Below are 25,646 nucleotides of genomic sequence, written 5' to 3' on the forward strand. Positions count from 1 at the left end.
CGCTATCCCCCCCCCCGCTTTTTCCCCCCCCCCCCAACAGTCCCCAATGTGTGATGTTCCCCTCCCTCTGTCCATGTGTTCTCATTGTTCAACAACCACTTATGAGTGAGAACATGTGGTGTTTGGTTTTCTGTTCTTGTGTCAGTTTGCTGATTATGATGGTTTCCAGCTTCATCCATGTCCCTGCAAAGGACATGAACTCATCCTTTTTTATAGCAGCATAGTATGCCATGCATGGTGTATATGTGCCACATTTTCTTTATCCAGTCTATCATTGATGGGCATTTGGGTTGGTTCCAAGTCTTTGCTATCATTAACAGTGCTGCAATGAACACATGTGCGCATGTGTCTTTATAACAGAACGATTTATAATCCTTTGGGTATACACCCAGTAATGGGATTGCTGAGTCAAATGGGATTTCTATTTCTAGATCCTTGAAGAATCGCCATTCTAGTCTCCTGCTCCAATCTATCCTGGCTGCTTGCTGGTTGAAGTACACCTTTGTTCTTCTGGCTGTTCTCAATCAGCAATCTCCTGTGTTGGATTTTGTTCCCAGGATAACTTCTCTTCTTGTTTCTTAGTGTGATTTCACTTTGCAGAATCAGAAGCTCTAGCAGCTTTCTAAGAAAGGATACATTGGAGTAAAACTTTAAAAGATGCTTTATGTCTGAAAATGTTTTGATGTTAACATAATTTCTTCAGTTTAGCTAGGTATAGTATCTCCCCACTGAATTTTAAGGAATTCACTTGCTACTTTCTGGCTTCCAGTTTTGTTCTTGAGAAATTTGATGCCATTTTGAAATGTATTATTTTTTATGAGAGTTATTCCTAATTCTTTCTCACACTTGAAGCTCCTAGTATCATTTTTAAAGGAAGTATTTACATTCTTACATTTCACAATATAATGCCTTTAAGAGGAAGCTTCTTTATTCATTGTGTTAGAAACTTAATGGATCTTTACAATTTAGAGACTTGGGTCCTTCAATTCTTGGAAATTACTTTTATGACTCATTAAAATAAGTTCCTGTGAGTGAAACACTGGACTTTCTTTATGGATCCTTTAATTATTAAACTTGTCTTCTATTATCTCTGCCTTTTATATTAGTTTATTTATTCAATAAACTTTTTCATTAACTTTTTCATTAATAAGAATATAATTCCTTAATAAAGACAACAAAAGGATTATTTTGGTTATTTGTTTATTTTTGAGACAGGGTTGGGCTCTGGGCTCAAGTAATCCTCAGCAGCCCTACCTCAGGCTCCCAAAGTTCTGGCATTATAGGCTTGAGCCACTGCGCCCGGCTGAGTCCTTAGAATAGTAGTGTTGTTAAGGGCATTGATTACATATTTTTATAAAGCATTCTTCTTTCTCTGTTGTTTCTGAATTTTTTTCTATGTGTATCTCTGCCATTTTGCAGGCTTTCTTCAATTGATTAATGATTTTTAGCTATCCATTATATTTAAGAGAGATTCACTAAAAGGTGGTTTGATATTTTTGCGAAAGCATTTTCACTTCACTGCAAGGTGACACACTTATCAGTTGCATTCCTTGCAAATCTCCCACAATTTTGGTGTCTTATTTCATTCTTTTTTGGGTAGTGCTTTCCATTTTTCCAGGGGAAGGTTCTCCAGTCATCTGTCTGGAGGTATCTGACCCAGAGCAGACATTGTTTGGAGAAGCTCATCATTACGGCTATTGAAAAATTCAATTTCCCCCTTTCTTTCTGGTTCCAACCTCTGCTTTATTGTCCCAGCTATTCCCAAGTTCCCATTCCTCCAGATTTTATTTCTCTACAAAAAAACTTCTGGTATCTTGCAAAAGTGGGCAAGAGGTGGCCACCTAGCTTCAGGAGTCTTTACATGGGGGGAACAGTTGAGGGATAAATCTTTACACAGCTTTGAACGCATTCTCACGTTTTCAGGGCTGTGAATCACTTTTACATTTACTGTTCTGAGTCCTCCAAATTTACAGCCTTTCCATGATTTTTCAGAAAGAATCAACATGCTTCTGCACAAACTTTGATTTCAATTTCTGCTTCTCTATTAAGTCATATAGCATTCTTACATCTGATTTCCATCCTCACAAAATTGTTGCTGTCTCTCATTTGCTGTTGTCACATTTTCTATTCTCTTTTGGCTTATATGTTTATGTATCTAAAAATTTCTTTTTTGTCATTTAGGGAAATTTCTTAGAGGAGCCAAGATAAGCAGCTGTGTTTAATCTGTCATATTTTAATCCTGCCTTAAAATATTGGTCTTCACAACGTTTAAAACACACACACACATACAGAAATTCTGATAGCATCTTTTATAATGTTTCTGTACCAGGAAAGGACAGATTAATGTCCGGATTTGGGGGGCAGGACAAATGATCCTAATAAAAACGACTGCCCTTAAGGAACTCTGGTAGCACTATTTAAACATGGAATACAAGGACAAGACTACTGCTAATTAAACCTTTCACAAAAATCAAATTATAATTCTGAACTTCACAGTATCTGAAATAAAATGCAAAAGAAGCATCTAAGCCAATATGCTTTGAGTGTTTCTGTGAGCATTAGAGTGTTTGCCTATGAAGTCTCAACTTTCACACATACCTACTTTGTGAATTTGGGGGCTGCATAAATAGGTGTCATGTCAGTTGCTTCATGTGTAAAATAAATACTGTTAATGTGATAGCTATAGGAGTGTGATGGGGATTAAATGAGATAAAGCATAGAAAACATTTAGCGTGGGGATAAAACATCATAAAGTGCTCAGTAAACTCTGGCTGACCTACTCATATTCATAAATTCTAGTTTTTCTGCTCTTGCTTGCATGTCCACACACAACACCCCTACTCAATCTGTATAACTCTGAACTTCACATAACTAAGTCATGTCCTTCCCAGCCAATGAGAATCACATAACCTGTGGTTTCCTTATGTTGTGCTGAGGGCTCCATTACACAAGGCAAAACTTTGATACTGGCGCTTACTTTTCTACTTTTTATTTGTTTTACAACTTATAATTAGATATTTATTTTTCTTATTATATTAAAGTTTAATTCAAAATTGAACATGACTTTTACTTATGCTACTTTTATTTCATTTGTAAAAACACAAATATGATCAACAAAATCACATCTATGCTTTGAAATATCTCTGCAGTACTTCCTCTTTTATGATTCCTTGTTGTAACTACAACTAATCTTTTTTTCTTTGAACCCTACCAAATTTATTTCTATTTTATTTTATTTTATTTTATTTTATTTTGAGACAGAGTTTCACTCTTGTTACACAGGCTGGAGTGCAATGGCACGATCTCAGCTCACCACAACCTCGTCCTCCTGGGTTCAGGCAATTCTCCTGCCTCAGCCTCCTGAGTAGCTGGGATTACAGACACCCGCCACCATGCCCAGCTAATTTTTTGTATTTTTAGTAGAGACGGGGTTTCACCATGTTGACCAGGATGGTCTCGATTTCTTGACCTCATGATTCACCCACCTCGGCCTCCCAAAGTGCTGGGATTACAGGCGTGAGTATTTCTATTTTATTGACTATAACATACGTATCATCATTTCGATTAGTTAAAGGTTCAATTTAATGATTTTTGGCAACTTCAAAGAGCTACACTGGCAATACCGCATTTCTACCTCTCCAGAAAAACAAAAAAACATGGCCCCTACTTTTGTCTTCTCTGCCCCTAGACCTTAGGTAACCACCAATTTCCTTTCTCTCTCTAAAGAGTTACCTTTTCTGGACATTTTACTTAAGTTGATTTACATAATATATGGTCTTTTATGACTGAATTTCTTCAATTATATAATGTTTTTGATTTTTATCCACATAGAAGAAAGTATTGGTCAATATTCTTTTTTATTATCGACTAAGCTCCACTGTATAGACATATCACATTTTTCTTGTCCATTCACTGACTGATGGGTATTTGGATGTTTTTCCACTTTTTGGGTAATATGAATAACACGCCTGTGTGGATCTATGTTTTAGCTTTTATTAGGCGAATAACTATGAATCCCAAGAAAACTTTGTATATTTCTTATCTGTACCATGTATTATGCTCCATTTTAAGATGATTATTTTTGGGTTGGTCTCTATACCTGTCCAGTCCCCTGAAAATGGCTGTTGTCTAATGTCCTGCTCTCCACTTTTTAAAATGATGTGTCCTTTGTTCTTATCTATCACCAACATGTAATTGTAATTGCTTCTTGAGTGATTGAAATGTCTTTATCTTCAAGCTCCCTTTTTAGTCTAGTTTTAAAGAATACTTGTTTGGATATTAAATAACACCTAAAATGTTGACTGATTAAATATTCATATTGTGTTTTACAATGGCTTTCTGCAATAATGATTTTAAAATAATCATGATCTTTAGGAAGTAGATAATATATTAGCACTAAAATAAAAGGTTTAAAGAAGTTTCTTTAAGAAATAAACTTTAAAACCATTCACATTTGCTTTTTTTCATTTCGTCTTACATTGTAATTAACACAAGATTCTCAAGAATCAAAATGAATTAAGACACGTCTACTTAGACCATCTCATGTGTGGAAAAGTGGAAAACTGTTTCTTTAATATGTTACTTTTTACTTGTTACTGATTTTTTCATTTTAATATTTAAAAATAGTGCCTAAAGCAACTTTCTTTATAGTGGGAACAGTTTTAAACTCAGCAGTTGTTCTTGCCATTTTCCTTGTAGAAAGCTAGAAGAAAAGTTATTTTTAATGACAATTGTGTGCAAATTTGATGTTGCTGGAGTTGGTGGAAATATCCATTATATAAAAATAAAGCATACCTGGTTGTGTTATTAGAAAGGTGGCAATTTCATCTTTAGTTTCCCACTTGCAGTTGACGATTTCGAGAACTTCAATGGAAATTACAGCTGGAAGTCCATATGGTACACTTTATTGTCTATTCTTAAAGCATGAGGAGGTAAGAGGAAGCTAAATTCATGGCAAGGAACCCACATTTGTTCATTTGATGCTGAAAAAATAAAATATCTAAGTACACAATTTAATAGAAGAACCTAATAAGAGTCCTCCATTTTGGGTTTTTTTTTTTTGGTCTATTTTCTTTTTTCAGTTTCTTATTATACATTTTCATCAATCTCAAGTTGAAATTAGAAAGAGTTCATTTTGATTTGCAGGGTGTATTGCTTGCAGAGAGAACTGCAGTGCATATTCTAATTTTTTAGCCACCAAATTAGATCCCCTAAAACTGGAACTGGTTTTACACATTCCTGTAAAATGTTCTAATGAGTACAATCTGAAGAACAGCTATTCATTAGAAAGAGATGGGAAAACAATGTTGGTCCAGTCATCCTGATACTTGCTGGTGCTTCACATTTAACTTAAAGCTTTGGCACAATTTTTCAAATGGTAAAACTATATAAGAGCACTCTTACTTCATTTTATCTCTATTTAATGAAAGATAACTTTGTTTTGCTAAAGATAACCAAGGATACTCTGAGAAGTATGAGACCTTATGGTACATATCAGTTATCTATTATATGAACCCCAATATAAAGTAGCTATTATTCAGGCCAAGATCAGAAAATGAGTTGTGTGAAAAGTGAAAATTGCAGTGGATACTACCATATAGATAGTTCATGGATCTTTAAATGAGGGAAAATGTACACTTTTTCTATATCTAAGTGACTTAGGCTGTTTGGCTGATGTAACAAATTATGATAGGTGGAATATCATAAAATCAAATGAAAATTTATTTCCCATAGTTCTGTAGGCTGGAAAGTCCAACATCAAGGTGTTGGCAGATTCCCTCTCTGGTTAGTACCTGCTTTCTGGTTCATAATCTCACAGGGTGAAAGGAAAGAGTGATCTCTCTTATGAGGGCACTTCCTGTTCATGAAGCTTTACTCTTATAACCTAATCACCTCTCAAATACTCCAATTCCTAACACCATCACATTAGAAATTGCTTTTCAACATATGAATTTTGGAATGACAGGCACATTTAGTTTACAGCAATAAGCTTATCCAAGATTTGATTACAAATTAAGAGACATCCTCTCATTTTTTCCCAGAGTGAAATCTAAGTAGACCTTCAAAATTTCTCGAGTGTAATGTCTTCAAGGATACAGCAATATGGACATGTACACACAGAATTTATGATAGTATGAGTCGGTATAATCGTATGGAAAGTAATAGAGAGATTTTCATACTTGTATTAAGAATTTTAAAATATTGTGGCAATATAGTCAAATAAATAAATCAAAATATGTTTATTAAGAGTTCTAAAAATATTTGTGGGCCATGCATGGTGGCTCATGGAATCTCAGAACTCTAAGAGGCTGGGGCAGGAAGAACAAATTGCTTGCACCCAAGAGTTTGAGATCAGCCTGGGCAACATAAAGAGACCTCTGTCTCTATTAAATAATACTAAAAATAAAAATAATATTCTGTTTGTATGGTAACATTTATTTTGAAAAAATAAAAAGTAATTTAAACATTCCAAAGTAGAAATATGATTCCTAAGATACAATACATTTAATTCTGGTGGTATAATGACCCACCCAGTATTAACAATAATAATTGTAAATATGATATAATTGCATTGGAATTTTTTATAAAATTTTAGGTTAAAAAATAAGATATAACAATGAGCCTACAGTAAAATTAAAAGCTTATAGAAAATGAATGAAGGAGAAATTGACATAAATGTCAATGTGGTTTCATCATAGTGGTTTGAATATTCTTTATTTATTTTATGTATCTGCTATCTTTTAATGCATTTGTCATACCCATACACATTCATCTTATTAGTTGAACATGAAACAACCATTCGTATTTACTTAAAGTTGACTTTTAGAACCTGCTTTATTGAATTATCTTTCTCTGCCTCTTGTTTAATTCTCAGAAAGATTACATTGCTTTTCTGGTCACTGTCAGGTATTAAAAAGGCCAGTTCAATCTAATAGCACAAGCATCAGTCTTTCATGCAATTAAAAATTCTTCCCTGACAGAGGATCCAGAAAAAGGCTCAGAAACCTGCTGTGGAGTAGAAGAGATCTACCCTAAGAAATTTCTTCAGCTTATTCCTATCTCCTTCTTTCTGCATTACTGCACTGGCTACCTAATTTTTCTCCAGGGTTGGAGTGGGGGTAAAAAGGTTTGAAACGTTTTTAATTTTCCCATCTTAAAGCATTTGTATTTTTCAGAGGATATCCTCTTTATATAAGAATCCCAAATACTTCATTTGTTTTTTCTTGTTGGAAGACTTAGAGGTTCCTCATGTGGTGCTACTTTTGGGATCTTCTAAGTTATCCTTCTCTGTAATGAGTCAAGCAATCTCTATTAGACCATTTATGATTATCCTCCCACGAGCTTCTGCATCTAAAGGTACACACTTCCAGCACCTTTACATTGAAGCTTGCTGGCCTCTGGCAGCAAGCACTCTTGACCAAGTTATTCTATAAGAAAGGGTAAGCCTGGGTGTCCTTGATAGACACACTTGAATCTCAAGAGGAGATCTACAGGGTTTCCTTTTGGTCAGTGGAATTACACCATGTTCCTCATAAAACCCTTCCTCCTTACTAAGTGCTATTATCTGAATATTTGTATTCCCTCAAAATCTGTATGTTGATATTCTTACCCTAAGATAATGGTGTCAGTAAATCGGACTTTTGGTAGGTGATAATGTCAAAGAGACGGAGCTTCATGAATGGGACTAGTGCCTTTTTAAAAGAAAGATCACTTGGTTCTTTTGACTCCAAGTGAGGTTAGAGTGAGAAGACAGCTGTCTGTGATGGCCCCCATCAGACACAGAATATACTTATATGTTGATCTTGAATTTCCCAGTCTGCAGAACTGGCAGAGATATATTTCTGTTGTTTATAAGCCAAACAGTCTATGGTATTTTTTATAAGCAGCCCAAATGGAAGAAGACACCTTGCATGCAGAATGGCCTTCTCACTTTCAATACCCTCTTGAAAATTCTACAGGAAATATGCCTTCTATGGTGTGACAGGTCAGTCCCTGTGGCAGAGACATTGTGGCAAAGTTAAAAGTGCAGGAACTTTAATGAACAGTAACATGAAAGCTTGGCCAACCCAGTGGGGAGAAAGGAAGCAAGGCTGCACATTACAGCAGTTAAAAATTGGGTGGAAAGGATGAGGCCCTAGTACCTTGGGCATGCTCAACCATTTCTAGGAGCTGCCCTGTAAGAGCATATTGTTGGTTCAAATGTGATGTATTCCAAAGGTGACTGATGGCTAAACACACTCATAGCACCTGAAGGAAAAGTTCTTTCTTAAAGGGAGATATGTGTAGTTCAACTCCATGTCTGGTTCCATATGGGGAAGACCTGCTAGTACACAGAAAACTATCAAAAGAAATTGTCTCCCCAATTGTTCCCCCTGCAAAACTCACTCCCTCTCATATACCCAGAAGAACAGTGTTAGACTTGGATGCATTGGAAGGTTTTTTGGGAGTTCACCCTTAGTAAGTTCATCATATATTATCTAACACCTTTCTTTGGAACATGTATCTATTTCATACCATTTTAGCTTTGAGAGCTCAGCTGAAATTCTGAAACAACTAAAAAATACTGTTAAAGACTCAGTTCAAAATTAAGCTGTACTGTGGAGTCAGTCCTTCTTGACTTTTCCAGGCAGACTTTGATTTTTTAAACCTTGTGCTTGGTAGCTCAGTTGATAGTAGTGTTCTCAGAGAGAAGCATTTATTTGGCCAATCCACAATGAAATTTCATACTATCCTTTACTTGAGTGGTTTAAAATTTTTTACTTTAAGATGAGATCAGATTTTGATATGGTTTGGCTGTGTCCCCACCCAAATCTCATCCTAAATTATAATGCCTATAATCCCCACATGTCGAGGGAGGAATGTAATGGGAGGTGATTGGATAATGGGAGCATTTTTCTCCTTATTTTTCTTGTGATAGTGAGAGTGTTCTTACGAGATCTGATGGTTTTATAAGGGGATCTCTCTCCTTCACTCTACGCACTCTTCTTTCTCTTGCCTGTCACCAGGTAAGATATGCCTCTTTCCTTTCTGCCATGATTGTAAGTTTCCTGAGACCTCCACAGCTATGTGGAATTGTGAACCAACTAAACCTCTTTCCTTTATAAATTACCCAGTCTTGGGTATGTCTTTATAGCAGTGTGAAAACTCATTAATACATATTTCCAAGACTGGTTTACACTAACAAAGATCACAGAAATGTAAAAATATTACATATATGGTCTCACATTGGGTAAGAGGACATACAAGAAATGCTAGCTAGCTTCCCCTTACTATCTGTATCTATTAATTCAAAGAAACACCACCAGAGAAAAGAAGAAGTCTTTCCTAAATGTGGGATTAAAAAAGAAAATTAAAATACATAGAAACATATTAACAATGTATAATGGGAGGATTGCATGAACACAGGACTTCAAGACTGCAGTGAGCTATGACTATGCCACTGCACTTCAGCCTGGGCAACAGAATGAGACCTTGTCTCAAATAGAATATGTACAGTAAATATCATTCTTCTTATGGTCTTCACAAAGGCATCAATCCTTCTCTGGACATATATCTAATCCTTTGCCTTGTCCCTTTCTTGAGATGTGAAATTTATTCTCAAAGTTTCAGTGCTCAATATGGTCAACTGGCACTTAGAACAAATTCCTATATCTTCCTATCAGGCCTTTGTGAAATATGCTTTTCTCAAACTCCCTTGCAACTACAGTTCTGGATATGAATTAGGACCTGTGCTTAGGTACACTGGTGAAAGTTGTAGAAAGTGTAGTAAGAGATGGGTGTCATCTTCCTGCTGCTCTCAGTGTTTTCATCTGGCAAGCAAGGTTATGGAGACACAGTGTTCCCGGCACTATCACTTAAGGGCATTGAATGACAGTTGTAAAAGGTGGTGGAGCTGACCGAGAAGGTCTAGTTGTGGTAATAGCATCTAACAGCATCTTTCCATATAGTTTCCAGTCCCTGCATTCAATCTGGGGTGGTGGCAGCCTCCTATTTCTACAACTTCTAGACATACTGCAGCAGCAGTGGCCCCCCAGGGAGTCAGCTCTGCTGTGTCCTCATCTTATTTTCTGGAGGTCTACACTAGAAGCCACTAATCCTTACCGTTATTTCAGAGCCTCTCAAATACTATATTCTCTAATTATCTCGACCTAAAAATAACTATTTTTATGTTGATTTGCTTTGTTTTTTTACTGTTTCTGGATGCTTCATCATTCTCAGATCTCTACTGCATCAATACCCAACTTCTTTAGGAAAACCACAAATACTTTATTTTTCCTAGAATATCACTAATCTAAGTAAGTAAAATTAGTTGATTTTACTTACTTAAATTATTTTACTTACTTAGAATATTTATTACCCACTATTGTAGATTAAACCACCAAGACTCAGGAAGTGGGAAGCAGAAAGTAGTTTACTCTTATTTGCACAAACAACAAAATTATTCATTTCCAAGTAAATTTTAATAGTACATAGCCAGTACAATGGCTTCCCGTGTACTCTGGCCAGTACATGGAAGACCATTCTATCATTAGAAAGTTGCTCCAAGTCATATTGTCACAATAAGATCAAATTCACTAAAGTACTGACAAGTTTAACAGCAAAAGACTAAGATAACCTTATGAATTAACAGCATTTATTTTCACTGTTGACCTTTCTAAAAAAGAAAAAAAAAAGAAAGTGTCCAGAATACACTTCTCCCTACTGTGTTTATTCTTCTGCCTTAAATATTGAGGCTTAATTATTTTGCATATGACATACCAGTATTTGGGAGGAAAAGCTATCGTTGTTTAGATACCCACTTGAAGCACATTCAGCTCTGGCTGCTGCATCCTGCATGCCCTCTTGCCCCAGCTCCACAGCTTGTTAGGTAAAAGGTGAGGCAATGGCAAAGCCACTATTTACAATGAACGTTACAGCTTAAAAATATTCTGTTCTGTTGTTGCTCCCTTTCCTTCTTTTTTTCACTCTAATTCCCCAGGGCCATTGATTATGAAATGAGCTAGACTCAGTGCCAGACCCCAGGGAAAGAGCACAGAATTGTACCCTGAATTAGGAAAATTTACTGAAGAAATAAAATGTTTTCTTGTTTACATAGTAAGACATATAAGTACTCATAAACAAACATTATTGAGTATATTATTTCCCTTGACATTTAACTTTACCACATTGGAGCCTGTTGTGTTTTTATAGTGATATTAATTAAAAATGAGGTGCAGGAATGCCTATCTGCCTCTCCTACTATTAATTGGAAGAAAGAGGGTCTGAACAACTTTCCAAGATTTTTCCTCAAAAACCTCCAAAACCAAAATATAAACAAAAATGAAATTGCCGTCATATTCAGGTTACCCTGTGGACCAGAGAGCTCTCTTTCCCAAGTATTGCTGCCATTGTTTTTCCTTCTGTGACTCTTTTTGTCTTTTTCTCCTAATTATTGTCCATGCTACTTTTTTAATTAAGATTTTTTTCATCTATTCAGACTCCAATATATTGTATATATTGATCTTTTACTCTGTGACCTTACTGAACTTGCTTATTGGCTCTTATAGTGTGTTGTGAATGTCTTAGGATTTTGTGCATTGCAAGACCGTGTCATCTGTGAATATAAACAGTTTCACTTCCGTCTTTTCAGTGGATGCTTTTCCTTCTTGTATTTGCCTGATGCCACTGGCCAGAATCTTCAGTCCAATATTGAACAGAGCTAGTAAGAGAGGACATCCTTACCTTGCTCCTAATGTGAGAAGGAAAATATTTCTTTCTCACCAGTAAATACAGGATGATGTAATCCGTAGGTTTATGTCGATGCTCATTATTAGGTTGAAGAAGGTACCATCAATTCTTAGTGTGTTGAAGGCTGTTGTTTTAATAAATGTGTGTTGGATTTTTTCATATGCTTTTTCCTGGGACTATTGAGATACCCATGTCTTTCATTTTGTCTTTTATTCTGCTATCGGGATATATTATATCATTAACTGAATTTGCCTGTCAAACAAATCTTGCACTACTTGGATAAATATCATTTATACTTGACGTATTGTTATCTTGCATATTGTTGGATTCAGCTTGCTAAAAGTTGTTGAGGATTTTTGTGTGTACGTTCATGTACTGGGTTTTCAACAAATACTTGTTGAATAGAGAAAGGAAAAGTGAATGCCAGCTTGAGGTATAACATTACAGAATTGGGAAATAAAAACGTACAATACAACAGAGAGTGCATGGACTAGTGATTATGAGTTATTAGCACTCTCAAATGAAAGACAGCACATGTACCACTTCAATTTTATATTCTCCAGCACCCTCACTAACAACAGACAGAGCCATCCTTAAGCAAAGAATAATCTTCCTCTGAAGTTGAAATACAGAACTACTTTGCAGGTTTAATCAATTCACTTTGTTCTATTTACATACTGTTACTGGCAAGAATCATAGCTTTCTCTTTACTAAAGTCTCTCAACGCATGCTGGATACAGCCCAAAGCAGAAGAACAAACACAAGAGAAAGAATTGCTTCATTTTCAGTTCAGTCCGACATGCTCGCTGAATTTCATTCAACAATTTGTTCTAGGTGGAAGTCAAGAATGGATATTAAGGTTAGGAGGTAAAGGTTTGATAAAAAATGAAGAATAATGGCAGAGCTGTTTCCCTCAAAATACTAATCCATTATTCAGGAAAAAAAAATGGTGACTAAATGTGGTGAAACCTATGGCACTCATTTGATTAAACATCAGAAGAAATGAGACAGGTTAACATTATGTACTTCCTGACATGATGTACAGAAAACAGCAGAGCATATTTGATGTTTTTTCTGCCAAACACAAATAGCCTGGGAAGCATGAGGAAGTCATGCTTCCAGTCATGCTGGATGGATGCATGTTGAGAAACAGTAGATAGGACAGGCCTACACTCTTTTAAACTGCTGAAGTAACAAAAGGTAGAGAAAAGACTACAGAACTGTTCAATTTAAGGAGAGAACGCAACTAAATTCAATGTGATATTGCGGTTGAGATCCTGGGTGAGAAGAAAAATAATGTCATTGTTTTTGGTTTTTGCTGTTGGCAAAATTTAATGGGGTTCTCCATGTTAATGATAATGTTGAGTGTTGTAACAATGTTGACTTGCTGAACTGGGTGGTTACATTGTGATGATGTAAAAGGGTGTTCTTTTGAGTAAAAGACAGGAGAGTTGTTAGAGGTGATGGGCATTATATTTGTAATACATATCTACAGATAAATAGACAAACATAGAAAAAGAGAGAGCCAGAGATAGAAAGAGGTAAGAGATTGATCAATGGAACAATGGATCAAATATAATTTGTTAACAATCAAGGAATCTGAGGGAACAGAATTATTTTGTGCTGTTCTTTCAAATTTAAGTTTGACATTGCTTAAAAAAAATAGATCATCATTTATTGAGCATTCACTAGGTGCCAAAAAAGAAATGTAATGGTGAAGCATAGTCTTTATACTCAACAAACAAAGCATGTCCGAAAGAGACAGTCCTGTTGCAAATCTGCTTCCTTACATGGAGCCTCCCCGTTGGTCAATCGCAGGCATCTTCCTCCCTTTGAAGACATCCACAGCCCAGGCTGAAGGGCTGTTCTTGCTGTCCTGTAGTGGGTCAAACCTCAGGCTTGTTCCTTCCTGGAGTGTTTATTAAAAAGTGTCAGTTAACTATGTCATCGTTGATCTGTCCTGAAGAAGGGAAACTTGGGGCCACAAGAAGCGGGTAAAATACCTGTCTCATTAAAAGGTTCTCTATACACAGCTTAATGATACCTAAGTTTTGTCGAGATTCCCATCTATGGTTTTAAAAATAGTCTCATTAAATCCAGGTGTATGTATGTTCTATGTGTGTGAAAATATATGGCTAGATTGAGATATATATGGATTTCATATATGTGTGTGTGTATATATATATATATATATATATATGTAGTATATATATTTCACATATATATTTCATATTTTTTCTTTGAATTTTAAAAACAAAAATTCCAGAAACTACCAAGTTCTGGAAATGTTATTGTAATGTAGAAATCTTGTAGAAGATCACCTTCCTAAATAAGTGACATGGGGTAGGGTAAAAAAGGTTCTCTCAGTTTGTATCTTCTGGAATGTTTTCAAACCATGCCGGAAGATGCTAGAGCTTCATCAGATACTAGAGGGCCAGAGTGTTCTGCACTTGTTCACGCAGAATCTACTAATTGCCCGAAGGGCAACATAAAAAATAAGAAAATGCTTTCTGCTGTGGCACCATAGGACCGACATATTTTGATTGAGAAAAGAAAAGCCAAGACCTAGAAAAAACTCTCCTTGTTCAGTGTAATCTAAAAATGATGGTAGATAAGCTGCCAGAGTGTAATAAAAAATTGGAGTCAGAGGAAGAAAAGAAAAGAAGAAAAACACTGAATATGAAAGATGAATGGGCATTAAAAAACATGCTTTGGTTGGTTCAAATATTTTGGCTAGTTTTCTTCTCAGTAGCAGTAAATTATAAAAGGTCATTAACATTGTGTAACCCCAGGAATAATTTTCATAAGTGAGAAAATACAAAATAAATGAAAAAGAAATCAGGGCTCTTTTTAAAAAGAAGGCCGCAATGAATACACACATCAAGAGCCAAGGGTTCTCAAGTGTTTGTGACTTTAAACTTGAACCTGTTTCCAAATATAGTCAGTTGTGAACCAGGTTTCAGCCTTTACCCCTTATTTTGCTTTTTTTCTTATCTTTTGCTTCTCTGCAGTGGTGTGATCTTGGCTCCCCGCACCATCCACTTCCCAGGTTCAAGCAGTTTTCCTGCCTCAACCTCCGGAGTATAGCTTGGATTACAGGTGTGTGCCACCACCCTGGTCTGATTTTTACAGTTTTAGTAGAGGTGGGGTTTCACCATATTGGCCAGACTGGTCTCGAACTCCTAACTTCAGGTGATCCACCCACCTCAGCCTCCCAAAGTGCTGGGATTACAGGCCTGAGCCACCGCACCCGGCCTGTTTTTTCTCCTTTTCCCTAAACTCCCCCTTTTCCTCCTAAATTCCTCCATACAAGATGAGATTTGGTGGGGACACAGAACCAAACCACATCAGATGTTTTTTTTAAATCTTCATTATTTGGATTGGCATTTTGGTGAGTAGAGGATATTCCAAGCTCCATACTTACAAGTCCTACTTTCTGAATATCTTTTTAAAAAAACAGCATTAAAACTGGTTCTTTCAGTGTTCTCTATTGTTATCTCAACTAGAGCCCTCAAACCAACACTATCATTTCAGTACTATAAGACATGTACCACTCTCTCTGTGAGCTACATTGGCCAACTGAATCTTAACTATATACCCAATATCCAATATAAGGCCTAAGCCCACCACTTATGGTCCAGAGCACTATCTGTCCATTCCCGGGGCTTAACTGCTGCATGCTTCAACCAGCCCAACACCACTGTGTGGCCTGCATAGCTTCCACCATTTTCTTGATTCGCTTTTGCTTTAGGAATAACAATGAAAATCATGGCATTAAAGATTCCATTGGTATAACTCTTTAAGCAAGTCTACCACTTTCCCCAAATAGTCTAAGCTGAAAAATAAGCATCAGTATTCAAAGCCTTTGAGTTCCTCTATCCATCTGCTTCTCTCCCATGCTTAAAATGCCACAATACTATGAATTGCTCACTTAAAATAAACCTTTCACATACTTTTTTCTGTCTTCTATCTGTCAGCATTTAGAAGGTTAATGGCATATTTTTCTTCCTTCAGAAGATTATTATATGCTGATTCTCTCCATGAATCCCTTCAGATACATCTTCATTGGACTGGACTCATTTCAGCAGCCTCGCCTGTGTATTTTGATATCTCTGTAAGTAGCTGAGTCTATTTAATATATTTACTGTCTTTAATTTTTGTGCTGTAATTAACAAATCTACTTTTTTTTTTCTTTAGGACTTTTGACACTCTAGGAGTATGGTTATACCTATGCTTTTTTGTGTCTAATGCACAATTAGCAGCATTATATCTTAAGCTGACTGTTTAATGTTCTAATATATAGCTATAACACATTGGGGAAAAAAATAGAAAATGTTGCTGTGCTATTTCTCAGAAGTATTTTGGCTTCTAATTTTTGGAAACACCATTATATCAAAGAAAGGTGATATGTTGTTGAACTCTAGTCTCCGTAGAATTTATATCAAACTCACATTAATGACATTTTATGGAAGATTCATACATACATTACATCTAGTTGTCTGACTTTGGGTAGGTTATTTAATATTATTAGCCTGTATTTTCACATCTGCAAAATAAAAAATCTGAACACAGCATTTCTAAAGGCTCCCTCTGTGCTAAAATTGTCTCCTTTCTGTAGGTTAGAAAGTCACCAATTTTGGTTGGCCATAATTAACTTGCTGATGTCAGAACCTGGCATGGTTGATAGTGGAATGTTTGTCACCGCCAAGTTCCATCCCTGTGGTTATGTGTCCTTAGGACCAGACCATAGTTGGCGGTTTTCAATATAGCTTGTTCATAAGTGGCTGCTCTATCTCTTAGGGCAGACAAGAACTCTCTGTTAATAACTCCCTCTTCTCTTAATATGTAAACTGGTTCCGGGGTCCCAAAATTCTGGAAAAATATATAATAAAAAAAAATCTAAAGATCAAGCATATTCTACACTGTTTAAAGAGAGTTTGTTTCATGCATTAAAAGTTTTAACACATAACAATTTTCTTATCTAACTTCACCCACCCCAAAAACTTTTCCACCACATAAAACTTTTTCAGGATATTCAAGACTGCTGTTATCCAGCTTGAAATTAGGAGTGGAGGGGGAGATCAAGAAGACTGAAGCCAAGAGCAACACTGAAACTAATAAGGAATCTCATCTGTCAAGTCAGTATAACCATTTGCCAAACAAAGTTTTAAATGATTTAAATACCCCCGTGTGTATTACAGACTAGTTCCTGAGTTATGTTAACCTACACATTGACAACTTATGAGGATTTTCACATACGAATTTACAAACTCACTAAAGAGAACTAAAAATATATATATATGTATCTTTTCATTCTTTACAGGCAAATAACAGAATTATTTTCCTGATAACACACATGACTTGGTAACCACATCAAGCCAAAACATATCTACCATATTAGTCTCCCTATCAGGTTACGCTGAAAATGTTCTGCTTATAACACTCAATAAACAATCTCATATGTGTACCATAAACCTTTGTTATGTGTGCCAGGCTGAGAAAGAGCAGAGGAGCTCTGTGGAAGGTCTTTCAGTCCCATGTCATTTGCTCACAGTTCAGTGGGAGGATGAACAAGACTGTTTTGGGGATGGGATTAATGAATTCAACAATGTTACCTGCCCCAGAGACTCGTAGTGCTATATGCCGGTTTGAGCTACAAGGTGAGAGACCAGAAATTACAACAGGCAGCCACATTCAAGCAGGTAATGTGTGCATTGCATATGGTTCATTACTCTCTACGATAGAGCATTGTTATAATTTGTAAGCTGCTTTATTGGGTGTCAGTCTTATAGTACTTAAATACACATTTTTAAAAGGGGTCTTTATTTTGATTCATCCGGCATTTATTGAGAAATACTGGGAATAACTATTGTTTAGCTTTGGAATGGGACCCCTGCTCAAGGTAGAAAGAGTTTTGCACACTGAGGTTGGCTTACTTGGGAGTTAAGAAGTTCTAGATCAATTTGGTGCATCATCTAGAAGTGTGGCGATATTCTTAGAACCCTCAGCCACAAAATCTGAGATATAATTTGTTTTCAGTAAAGTTTTAAATAGTCAAAAGCATAGTCTACCTCCATTCTACAAATATTTGTAAGCATCAATTATCTAGAAGGCATTCCAAATTGCTATAAACTACTAACGATTTTGGTACTAACAATGAACTGCAATTTATTTTAGACCTGCTATGAGCAAGAAACCTTTATCAGCAAGTGGCAAGTATAATCTCTTACCAACTCTATGAGATAAATGCTATAATGTTTTCTCTTTAACAGATAACTGAATTGAGACATAGAGGATTTAATTAATATATTGTTCATCATGCAATTAATATGTACTGGCAAATAGTGTTCATATCTCTGAAATATATGGAGGGCATATATGCAATAATGCATAATGTATATTATATGAAGGATATAGACCGTGATATAATATACATTAGTTTTCACTTCATATATTTTATATATGATATAACATGTTTATCATATTTAATGATGTAAATATGTTACACATATGACAAAATAATGTATTTATGCCTTTACATATGTAATACACACAGAAATATATAAATATTCAAGTATATACATATATGCATATGTGTGTGTATATACATGTATGTGTATGCACATATATATGTGTATATGTTTGTGTGTGTATACACACACACACACATAGAGAGAGAGGGAGAGTAAGCAAGAGAGAATTAGTTGATTTATGGGGATAAAATACTGACATTTAGATATATAGAATTTGGATGGACATTGAAAGGAATAACATGGAGGAGACGTTATTGATAAGCAGGGAGAATTCAAACGTTATGGTCAGGTGGTAAGAAAATAAAACAACACACATGATATGGCAGTGGAAGAGAAAAAAATGCCTCAAGCTAGGCAAAGAAAGTAATAACCTAAAACAGGTTATTGAGTTTTTCAGGCTCCTAGACGCATACGATGCCTCTCAAAATCTTCTCCAGTTTATCAACCACCCAATAAAAGAGACTTGATTAAATTTTTATTCACCGACTTAGAATGAAGAAACTTTAGAATTGTTACGTGTCTCAGAGGCATCCAGTCTGCCATATCTCCAAAGACATAAATTAATTGATTTACTCAACTGTTTTGTGAGTAACAAAACACAAAATGCATATAGGGAATTCTAAAATAAAGACATGCTCTAGTTGTTAATATCTTAGGGAAATTATATTTACATAAAGAAAAGAATTGTCACAAAAGCTGAGATAATGTTGAGTAAGAGTTCAGAAAGTGGTATGGAGGACATGGCGTCTGAGTGAGATGTCAACGACCCATCGGACATTACAGCACAGTGAAGAACACAGGAAAAGAAGAGGGCTTGACCCCTGTGGTACATGTAGCACAATAATGGTCCTAGCAGGGGATGTGAAAGTACAGTAACAAGGACAAGAGATGAACCAGGGAGGTTTACCTGACATGTGGGTATACAGAATTTCTGGAGGAAAATTCATCGAGATTGCTATAATTAGCAATAATTTCTTCTAGGGTTAAATGAGAATCTCCTTCTACAAAATATATCTATGAATCTTTATTATGCTCTCTGGAGTTATGTGGATAAATAAATGCCCTTTTCAAATATTTATGAAGAGCTATCACAGTATTTTGCAATTCTGAAGTCAAGGAAACTCCCCTTCAATTTCTCATCTCTTTTTTGCTTCTCTCATTCTCTAGTCTAAACGATCGCTCACACTCCACCAAGCATTCATGTACCCCATTTCTCCTGAATTCTTAATCCATTTTCTCTTCACAATAGAAAAATATTTACTGTTGTTAATTATATTCACAACAAAACTCAGTTGCAATTGCACAGGAATTTTAAGGTCATAATAACGTAGGCCTCTATCTTCTTCACACACTTTAGCTTTACGTTACTTCAAGGAGTTAACACAATGGGAAACTCCAAATTTCTTGTAAATATTTCCGTTTTGTGAGTTTATCTCTATCTCCAAAAGTGGAACATCAGAATTGGGTGGGAATATATGTTTAAAAAAACGGGAACCTTCAGCACAAAAGTTCTGTTAGTTAAATTAGGCTAACTATTCAACAAAAGTTCTCTAAATATTAATAGTTTGAGAAAATAAAAGTTTATTTCTCATCCAAGTCATAATAAAATATAGTTGGCTGGGGAGACAATATTCTATTGGGTATACAGAAACCCAAGATTTTTTAGTATTTTGCTTTCTATCATCTCCTAGTGCTTTAGAATTCTTTGTGTGTTTCTCTGTATCCAAGTTGGAAAGGTTTTTTTTGTTTGTTTTTGTTTTTTCATGTTGAGTAGCATCCATCATTTCCATTACCAAGAACTCAGTCTCAAATTCTCACTTCTCCAGAAAAAAAGAGATCAGGAAACCATTTGGCCGTATGCTCAGGAAAGAGAGAAATGAGTTTGGAATCTTTGCCCCAGAAGCTTAAGTAGTACTAGGCAAACATACATAGGTAGCATCAAATAAAGGCTACATATATAGGGCTCATGATCCAGAATCAGTGACACATGGATAAGGATCAATTTATACCATATACGTTAGGATCTGTGTCTACTTTGGTACATTGTGGAATCTCAAAGAGTTTGCTAAATTAACTTGTGTACAATATAGAGCTAACAAAATTAAAACACGGATCTGTATGGCCTGGCTATGACATGATAATATCGTTTTTTTTGAGACAGAGTTTCGCTCTTGTTACCCAGGCTGGAGTGCAATGGCGCGATCTCGGCTCACCGCAACCTCCACCCCCTGGGTTCAGGCAATTCTCCTGCTTCAGCCTCCTGAGTAGCTGGGATTACAGGCACGCGCCACCATACCCAGCTAATTTTTTGTAGTTTTAGTAGAGACGGGGTTTCACCATGTTGACCAGGATGGTCTCGATCTCTTGACCTCATGATCCACCCGCCTCGGCCTCCCAAAGTGCTGGGATTACAGGAGTGAGCCACGGCGCCCGGCATGATAATATCTTTTGATATTTTTGCTTATTATTTACCTTTATGTCTAATTATGATATAGGCTATAAAGCTGAAGAAGAGTATTAAGTACTACATAACTGACATTCTATAAGATTTTTTTTTTTGAGACGGAGTTTCACTCTTGTTACCCAGGCTGGAGTACAATGGCCCGATCTTGGCTCACCACAACCTCCGCCTCCTGGGTTCAGGCAATTCTCCTGCCCCAGCCTCCTGAGTAGCTGGGATTACAGGCACGCGCCACCATGCCCAGCTAATTTTTTGTATTTTTAGTAGAGACGGGGTTTCACCATGTTGACCAGGATGGTCTCGATCTCTTGACCTCGTGATCCACCCGCCTCGGCCTCCCAAAGTGCTGGGATTACAGGCTTGAGCCACCGCGCCCGGCCCATTCTATTAAGATTTATTTGATTGCAACAATAAACTTGAAAAATGTGCTAAGTCTCTCTAGTTTGATTGTCTCTAGGCTACTCTTGGTTGGAGAGTGCAGTAGACAAAAGCTAGCAAAGTCAAGAGACTTAAGTCATGTGTACTATACAGAAAGTGGTTTTGAACTGCTTGCTTTGCACCTACCAGTCACAGATATTATGTGAGAAGAAAAAGGAAGAAAATGACTAACAAATTCAGCTACTCATATTTTGTTTAATAATAGGTGGCCTTTCTCAGACTCTCTTCATATATTAGTCAATACTTGATGTCAATATAGTCCTACAAAAATTGTCACGATTTAGTTTCCATAGAATAAAAAAAAATTGAAAGGAGAGGCTCCTTCCCGTAGGAAAAATATTCTCAAATGTTACCAACTTCATATCTTTTTCTCAAAAATACAATATATTTTTATTCTGGTTAAATCAAATAATTTGAGTAATGGTTTTAGTTTTCCTTTCCGAGAAAGCTATTTTCACAGGAAAGGCAATGAAGAAATTTGCTAAACATTATGCAAATAGTGTAAATTATGAAATAGTGTATATGTAACAAAGGTTGTATTTTGCGAAAATGCAAAATATTGTTTGTCACAATACATTAATAAATATCACACAATATTCTGTGTGTATTATATTTTATACGTATTATAGTATATAATACGTATAAAATATGTATAATACAGAATATTATATTTAGTACATATTCAAATATAAATATGTATTTATGAAGTTGAACCATATGAAATTGATGACTTTTTTAACCTACAAAATTGATATCAAGCACATGCTCATGCACACACACACAGAGACACACATGCACACCCAATTTATTATCTCACAACCTATCTTTTCATCAGAAATAGCCCAGCCAGATGGATTCATCAAACTCAAATTAGTGGTAACGAAAGACGGACTCTTAAAATTAGATCAATGTTGTGCTGACAGGGTTCTTCTGAAGAAGCTCTTTTTCCACGGAACTTGTGAGGGCCAAATTCACTCTGAATAAGCTATTTCTAACCTATTATGTGTTTTTAATTTTTTAAACTTTCTGTGTCATTACTAGGTGACTCAGAAATACCACTAATGGTACCATAAACCTATCCAAAAATTTCCATAATAACTGCTATTTGTTTAGAGATTTGTGACTGATTTTCAAGCTTAAAATCCTTTAGAGTTATTAGGTAATGCCATAATAATTCTGAGTAGTTTCAGAGACCTTTTAGTCACACCAGTTAGACTGTGAGGTAGGGAAAAATGAAATTTGCTAAACTAATTCTCAGCTGTCAGAAGACAATGTTGTTTTTCAGACTTGAAGGCGCTGATGAACTATTTCTGAAGGAAAAGTTTTAGGGAAGAGCTTCCTTAAAATGTCACACAGGATTGCTAGGGCTGATTGAACACCCAATTTTAAAACAAGCGATATGGTTAATATCTTCTTTGTTCTCCTGATTGCTCATTTGTGTTAAAATATTCCTTCAAATTTTATTTACTCTCACCTGCCTAATCTCATGAATAGGGTCTCCAGTGAGGGATAGTTGGATCAAACGTAGCACATGAATCACGAAATGGAATCAGCGAGATCACTGACTGATCCGTTTCCCTTAGGACTGATCCAACCATCTTCATTATGCTCATTTGTTTTACAGCAAGACACACAGCAAATAGCACATTCCACTAAAGGCACAGACAGGAAAAAAAAATCCACATATTCTCAGAATTGCAGTCTAAATGCTTCCTTTTTTAACTTATTTTCTTTGCTAAATGTCTTTACCAAGCATTTTTTCCCACTATATTCATTTGCTAAATGTAGAGTTTAGCTGTCCACGCACACTGTTAGCTGAGGTTTGACAGCAGTCGTTGCCCCTGCTTTTCTTTTTATCCTGTATTTCCTGATTCAATTTATAATGTATTTTAAACTTGTGTTTTGTAGTAGATCTGGCATCTCAGTGGACTCTTGAAAAACTGAGTATTCCTGGCCGGGAGCGGTGGCTCACGCTTGTAATCCCAGCACTTTGGGAGGCCGAGGCGGGTGGATCACGAGGTCAATAGATCGAGACCATCCTGGTCAACATGGTGAAACCCCGTCTCTACTAAAACTACAAAAAATTAGCTGGGCATGGTGCCACGTGCCTGTAATCCCAGCTACTCAGGAGGCTGAGGCAGGAGAATTGCCTGAACCCAGGAGGCGGAGGTTGCAGTGAGCCGAGATCGCGCCATTGCACTCCAGCCTGGGTAACAAGAGCGAAACTCCGTCTCCAAAAAAAAAAAAAAAACTAAAAAAAAAAAGAAAAAAAGAAAGAAAGAAAGAAAGAAAGAAAGAAAAACGGAGTATTCCATAGGTTTGATCAACTCGTAGATTCCATGCTCCAGCCCTTTAAAAATGTCTTGCATGATCACTTAACTTTCCTATCCCTTTCCGACTTTATCGTATTTTCCAGCCAACGTGACTATCCTGATTACTCCAGTGTCAGTAGTGACATCATTCAGCAGCAATGAAGAAATACACAAACAAGATGGCGTTTACTATAAGTACAAATCAATGAAAGTAGTAAGTAACTAAGTATGCATCTATCTCTATAGAGAAAAACTTTAAGTCCCAAATAAACGGGAAAGTAAATGAACAAATGGAAAGAACCTGCTTGCTCATAGATAGGAAAACTCAAAAAAGAGGACAATTCTCCCCAAACTATTGTATAATTATAAACTGATTCAACCAAAATATCAGTTGAAAGTTTCATTAATAGATATAATTATACTAAAATGTAAATTAGTAATAAAAATCAACAAATAATGGAATAAACTCAAAAAAAAAAAGACATAAATGGAGCTTGCCCTGCCAGATATTGACATATTTCAATGATGTTAAAAATTACATATAATGGCTGGGCATGATGACTCATGCCTGTAATCCCAGCATTTTCAGAGGTCAAGGTGGGAAGACTGTTTGAAGCCAAGAGTTCAAGACCAACCTAGTAAACATAACAAAACTCTGTCTCTTAAAAATGGGAAAAAAATGAACACACACAACTTTTGTGGTTTGAAAATAATTAAGCGATAAACAAATAGAATATATAGGTGGCTAATATTTATACACACACATATGAATACATACATATTCTTATGTACATGTATATGAGTATATATAATATATACACACATATATAATATATATAAGAAATTTTGTATAATAAAAATAGACTCACAATGAAAAGGAAAGACTATTAATGGAGAGTGTTGAAAATATCTATTATATGAAGATAAAAACTAACTAAACAAAAATATTCTTCATTCCTGACTAAAAGCATATAAAGGGCAACAGTTGAACAGAATAAAGATACAAACATCACATTGTACACGTTAATACATACAATTTTTATTTAAAGTAAGTGAACAAGCTCTTCTATAAAAGTCAGAAGTTTAAAATTTTCCCTTTTCTGCTTTGCAATCAGAAATGTCCTTCATACTATTTATCTTAGTGTTATATATTATGTTTTAAAAGTTTTTATTCATCTCAAATTTATTTAAAACTTTATTTTGAATTAACTGCTAAAAAATTAAAATGGTTTGTTATAATTCTAATTATATATAGACATAATTGATCAACAGAAAATATATATGAATTTAAATGAACTATTAAATATTAAAAATAAAAATATCTTTTACAGGTCTGGAACAAAAGTGTCATATAGAGGTCAGAACTAACTTATAGCTCCCACATGGACAGACAGGATAGCCCTGTGGAGACTCACATCCTTAACTTTTGTCCCAGGAGCTACTGCAGGAACATAACAGGAAAACCTAAAGAATTCACAGAGCCTTTGCAAGTAGCTTGCTGCTGCAAATTCTGTGAGACAGCCAAAAAACTGTAACTTGCTACAGGCCTTCTAAAGAGCTACCTGTCAGTAATTAGCCAAATTAACTATGAACTTGCTCTATGAGTCAACAATTATATCACCTAGAGGGACAGAAAGAACAAAAATGTGGAAAAATCCATGTTTCCTGTTTGATGGCATTGTATTTTCCTAGGACATACGAGGCAAAGACCTTTGCTAAATGGGAGGGTGACAATATATTTGAGGCATGTTGAGAAAGTATAAATGACCATCGTCATTGTGACCACTTGGAAAGAATTTATTCAGGAAAACAAATAGATTTTAGAGGAATAATTTTTCCTGATCCCATTCTTTTTTTTTTTTTTTTTTTTTGACAGTCTCGCTCTGTCTCCAGGTGCCAGGCTGGAGTGCAGTGGCACAATCTCGGCTCACTGCAACCTCTACCTCCCGGGTTCAAGCAATTCTCCTGCCGCAGCCTCCCGAGTAGCTGGGACTACAGGCGTGCGTCACCACGCCCAGCTAATTTTTGTATTTTTAGTAGAGACGAGGTTTCACCATGTTGGCCAGGATGGTCTCGATCTCTTAACCTCGTCATTCTTTATTTTCTCTAGCAGGTTGCCAAATTTGATGTACTTCAGATTGTCTGAGACTTCAGAATATTTAAGACTATCAACTA

The sequence above is a fragment of the Sapajus apella genome, unplaced genomic scaffold (genome assembly GCF_009761245.1).
Source record: "Sapajus apella isolate SASKATOON/1434 unplaced genomic scaffold, GSC_monkey_1.0 scaffold20, whole genome shotgun sequence".
NCBI classification, from domain to species: domain Eukaryota; kingdom Metazoa; phylum Chordata; class Mammalia; order Primates; family Cebidae; genus Sapajus; species Sapajus apella.